The sequence below is a fragment of the Triticum dicoccoides genome, chromosome 7A (genome assembly GCF_002162155.2).
Source record: "Triticum dicoccoides isolate Atlit2015 ecotype Zavitan chromosome 7A, WEW_v2.0, whole genome shotgun sequence".
NCBI classification, from domain to species: Eukaryota; Viridiplantae; Streptophyta; class Magnoliopsida; order Poales; family Poaceae; genus Triticum; species Triticum dicoccoides.
The window spans coordinates 33,393,443-33,399,206 of record NC_041392.1 but is presented as its reverse complement, the minus strand read 5'-3'; the positions used below and the strand labels follow the sequence as shown (position 1 = coordinate 33,399,206).

At 47.5% G+C, this 5,764-nt stretch overlaps 1 pseudogene; it reads right to left on the bottom strand.

The window, feature by feature from the left end:
• Positions 1-1,273: 1,273 nt before the first annotated feature.
• Positions 1,274-2,106, bottom strand: LOC119332976 (annotated as a pseudogene).
• Positions 2,107-5,764: the final 3,658 nt, after the last annotated feature.

The window sequence follows — 5,764 nt, the reverse complement described above, 5'->3', positions numbered from 1 at the left end:
CCTGCCTACCGGCAAAAGCCTCTACAGGAAGATTGCTTACCAATAACTCCTGTAGTGTATTACTGATGGAGGGACCGGTCGAGATCTACTCGGCCAGCATGCAAATAAACACCAGTCAGATATTACTAAATATAAACGCTCTATTGCTACCCTAAAAAGGTGAAGACCACACAAGTTAGGAGTCAAGAACACTGGCTTGATCAGCTACAGGTGCAACCGGCCCGTACGTGTTGTTTTAGGGGAACCACGTCCTCTTTTTAGGATGGCGGACTTGGGACTTAGACTTACACGATCTAAAAACGTACGAACGTGAGACCGCGTGTGTGTACGTGCGACGACGGAGCAGCTGTTTCCAACCAATTGCAGCATCTGCCGTAGTGCGAAAATGTGTATATAGAGTACGTGCACGGAGTAATTAACATCTAATAAGCACAAACGGTACGAAATAGGGGACGTCGAATTGGTCACACTAGCTACTTATTTTGAAGATATTGCTATTTCTGTTCTTTCTTTTGCACATTTAATCTTCAGAAAGGTGAAGAATACACAATGTGGGAATGAAGAACAGTTGCTCGATGTAGTACTACATCAGCACGTGCTGTTTTAGGTGAACCAAGTCATTCTTTTTTAAGGCTGGTACTTAGACTGACCGACCTAAAATCGTACAGCACGTACGTACGTACCCCCGGCCCTGGCCCGTGCCAATTGCCATGACCCCGTACATGCGTGCGACGGAGCAGGTCGGCAAATTAAGCCAAGGAAAGACCACCGGCCGGGCCGGCAATCCGAGGTCGCGAGTTGACCTGCCTGCTTGCTTCGGCCGCTAAAAGCACGTCCGGACAAGTGCGACGACGAACGTCCCGCGAAAGGCTGCACGGATCGGGCGCTCGCCTGGCGCCGTGGTGCGTCGTGCGCGCTCGCAAGTCGCAGCCGTGGCCGCCGGACAGCTTCGTGGGGCTGCCGACGGCGTACGTCCGTGGGGATCGTTTCGGTCAGTCCACACGACGCACGATGGAGCCGCGGGTGCGACCCCGCGTACGGTCGACTGCTTGCGTTTGTAGCATCTACTATCTACTATCTCTATATTATCTTTACCTACTAATAAAGCAGATATTGCTTCTGCCCGTCCGTCGTCGCACGTTTTGAAGAAAAGCCCCGCAGTTTTCAGGAAATCAACCCGCGGTCCCGATTTAAGTGTATTTGGAAAAACGTTTTGATTTTACAAATTGACCCCTAAATTTATTAGAATTCCACCCGCGCTCCTTTGTTCATCTTATCCAGCCAGTGGCAGAGAAGGTCGAAGGGGGATACCTTCGGCTGGGCTCTCGTCGGCGAGCTCGTCGGCAGTCCGGCTCTCCCCTCCACCTCCGACCCTTTCGGCCTCTCCTCCACCTCCGGTGTCCCAGCCCCCCCCCTTTAGGTGCGTCTCCATCCCAGCACCCGTGCTCCTCTGTCCTTGTTGGCCAGCAGCCGCGGTGAGGCGCTCGTCGGCCGGCAGCCATGGCGCCCCTGGGTGGAGAAGATTGGTTGTGACGTCAGATCTTCCCGTCGTCTGGTTCAACTCGTGCACCGCCACGTCCACCGCTTCGCCCCCCGTCGCGCGCGTGAGTGCGGTCGTCGTGTATATGGAGCCCATCTGCCCCGGCTCCCCGGGACCTGCCCTACTCGGCACGCCGCCGATGACCACATCCCACCCCACGTCAAGCACCTCCGGCGGAAAAGAGGTCAAGCCGGCAGCCCAACTTGCGCACCATCCCCGTCAGGCGCCGGCACACCGGGCTCGACCTCGCGCGCCGCAGCACCGCCCACGCCTCCGGACGGGTCGGGGTACCTTACCCGCTAGACGGTCGCCGAGACGCTGGGGCCACGCCCAATGAGCACTCCCCGCGCGCTGTCCGCATCTTCGACGAAGGCAGTGGCAGCACCCTGCCCAGAGTTGACCGCGGCGAGCGCGAGGAGCTATGGCGAGAGTCCGAACACAAGCAGCTTGCTAGGCGCGCGTGCGGCCACGACGGAGCGGAGCAGCGGGAAATCCTTGGCGTTGAGGCCGTCCGTGGACCAGAGGTGAAGAGCGAGGTGGTGGTCCGGGACACAGCCTAGGTGCATCCTGCGCATCAATCAGAGACGAAGGCCAGGTATGTATGTGCTACTTTTGTTGCTGGTTGTGCTGGGGCAGGTAGTGGCGGTGGCTGCTGCATGGCATTGGGCAATATGGTGGAATTGTTGTGGGATTTTGGATGTCTTTGCTGTTTCAGAGAAATAGATGTAGGTGAGTTTGTTCTGTGCTTATGATTGTGTCTGACAATGTCTCGTTCAATGAGATTGCCATTCGACCAATTGTTTGTATGAATTCTGTAAAACTTGTGTGACTATGAGTGAAGGAAATCTTCTGTGCCGCACCTTTGAGCTTGAGATGCACATTTGTATCCCTGTGAGTAACTTAACATCTGACATCTTAACTTAATTTTTTTATGCAACTGGTGAACTTGAATAATTTGTTAGGTAAATGGCAGGAGCAGAACCTATTCAGTAAATACAAACTATCCACATCTCATGTTCAAAGGGACATCTTAAAGGTTTTGTCTTTCTAGCGTGTTCTGCTCACAATTCACCACCCTTCTTGATAAATTGGTATGCTCTTGGTATTGGCATTTAACATATTCAGTACAAACATGTCTTGAATTGTTTTTGTAGGATTATATGTAGCAGCACTTGTGATTTTATCATTCCGTCTTAAATTATTCACACTGCTGGCACCATATGTGTACAACTGGAAACATATTTTACCGAGTTAAGAGAAAATGATGCCAGGAGGAAAACTTTGAACAAGTTTTATAAGATCATCTTTATACGTGTCTTTCAATCTTTCAGTTTTTTTATGACTGCTGGGTTTATTAGTACAAATGAAATTTACTAAAAAAGATTGAGGATAGGAGCAACATCAGAATAGTGAAAGCATGTAACATGCTACAGATGTAATAACAGTACTGATACAAAAAAAAAAACTTGTACAGTTAGCATAACAGAAGCACCATAATGTTTAAGGGGACCCTGGTACTCTAATGGTTTTCAGGCTCATATTTTATAGTGAACAAGAAACCATTTTTCTCACTCTTTTATGCGAAATTGTGCCTAACATATATTAATGTTTTGGTGGAAATAATGGTACTTCCTGTCCTCTTTCAGAGTTTAAACTACTTTCCTTTAATAAAGTTGAAACTTTGACAAGGGATGTAGCAGGGTTAGCAGAAAACATGATGCATGATTGAATTAAACATGCAGGGTTCATCTAAGCATGCAAATGCATCTTATTTCATCAGAAAAATCTGCTTGATTCTTTTACTAATTATCTTGTCAAATGCAGTTCCCGGGATAAGGGAGGCACTTCAGTTCTGAAGATTACTTTATTTTCTATACTAGAACATGAGACCAATTACTTTATCTGTATACTACAATATGGGCTGACACCAAAGTTGACTCTGAATTTCATTGCTTATTTTGCTAAGTGAGAACATATGTCTGCGATTCTGCATACATCTTCATGATATTTCCTTCTATCTAATTTATATGAAGATTAAGAGTTATTTTTTACCCGAAATTTACCTGAGAATTACTTCAGTGTGTGTCATGTCCATCTTATTCCATCCACATGATCAATGGGCCACAAATATAATTCTCAATCCAAGGATTCCAAAACTAATAATTTGTGCCTTCAATAACTCAAGGTACTTTTTTTGTCTAATCTTGAAACCTTGGCTGATGTAATAATATTAGTGTCACTGTGTACTTCTATTACTCGGAAGTTTGTATAAGACCGAGAGAGTGAAGCAGATTTTCTTGAGATTTGAATTATTTTTTTATGCTGGGTTTGTACGCTATACTGTTTGATTAATGAAAACTGATGGAAAGTAGTGCCAAACATTTGATTGAGTAAGCTACTAGATTTTAAAAGTAATACACAGTAGTTTCTTGCAATATAATCAATGTTTGTATTGACACATTGGATAATGGATGTTTCAATCGCTAAATTAAACTAAGGCTTTTAGAATAAATTGTGGCCTCTAAGCTTGTGGGTAGTCAATTACTATATGTGTAATATTAGCACTACTATTTCTTAAGTGCTCCCAGCCACCGATTTCATTTGATTTGATTTAATATATATTTTATATATTCATTTAGATATTTATGTTCCTTTTTTGACCAAATGATATTTATGTTCTCGATGGATTGATTTGAACATTGCAATTTTATTACCCCGTTGCAACGCACGGGCCCTTTTGCTAGTACTATCTAAAAGAAACGGAACGTTCCGTTTCCCATCTTACCTCGCTCGGCATCGTCGTCCCTCCTCGCTCGTCCCGTGCAGCCACATATGGGCCAAGCCCCACAAAGCCCACATCTCCCATGTCACACAACACACACTGGGTAGGGTTAGCGCTGGTTCCAACCCCTCCCGCCCCTCTGGTCCTCGGCCGCCGCTCGCCATCCTCGACACCACCTCGCAACCGCGTGCTCCTCCACCGGTCGCTATAGCCGTGTACGCCGCCCCGACGTGCTCATCTGCAGCCCTCCCGGACGCGGACCAGGGGCTAAACTGCGCAGTCGCAACTATCAGACCAGCCATGGCTAAAGGCCCAAGCAGTCACCATCTCAACTCATCGGCCAGCCCACCTTTGGCAACTGCTGCTCTTTGCTGCTTGCCGCCCCTGCCAGCGGCTACACAGCCAACTAGAGAAGGTTGAAAAGGGAGGAATGACCACATCTGATCCTCATAATTCAGAGGGGCTTAAGTGGAAGTCGATCTGGTGAGCTCCGTGTTCGATAAACATTCAACAGTTTCTATGGCGTCTTGCACATGAGTCATGACAGCCTACGAGTGGAGTTGGATCAAATATGCCCTGTGTGTAACCGTTTTGATGAGGATGGTGGAGACTTGTTCTTCAAATGCAAGCCGGTGCGGAAGATTTGGCAAGAGTTGGGCATTGAGGAGGTCCGGCAACAGTGCTAGGATCTGTCTGATCCAAAGATTGTTGTGCACCGGATTTTAGGCCATCCAGAAGAGCTCGAATCAAAATGTATCGCTCTACTATGCAACTGGCGGAAGAGCAGAAACAAGGTAAGCCAAGAGAAGAAATCTCCGAACATTGTCGCTGTACTTCGTCAGGCTCGACGCGACGCTGCCGAGTTTCTCGTTTTTTTGGCAAGCAAGCCAAGGTAAACCTCAAACCTGCTCATTGTTGGGAGCCCCCTCCACATGATGTCCTGAAGATTAACATTGATGGTAGCATTGTGGCTGATCTGAAGAGAGCAGGCTGGGGCTTTGTGATAAGAGACGTATAGGGAGAAGTAATGGGTTCAGGAGCGGGTAAGATAGACGATGTTCAAGACAGTTTACAAGCTGAGGCAGTGTCCGGTGTCCAGGCTATGAATCAGGCCATACAATGGGGGATGACGAATGTCATGGTCGAAACAGATGCAAAGCTGCTTGTCCAAAGCCGTCAACAATTCAAAGAGTTTCGATCTTGTGCCCAACGGTGTCCTGTTTAGGGAGATTAAAGCCCTGGCTATTCTTTTTTTGTTGGTTATTGCCATCGGTCATGTAATAATGATGCGGACGCGTTAGCGACTTATGGTTCAAAGATGGTGTATGAGCCGCAGGCCGTTTGGCCGGGTGATGCACCTACCTTAACCCATGATTTGGTTGCCGGCGATCTGGCGCGACACAGTGGTTAAGTTTCAAACAAAAAAAGTCATGGATCAGTTT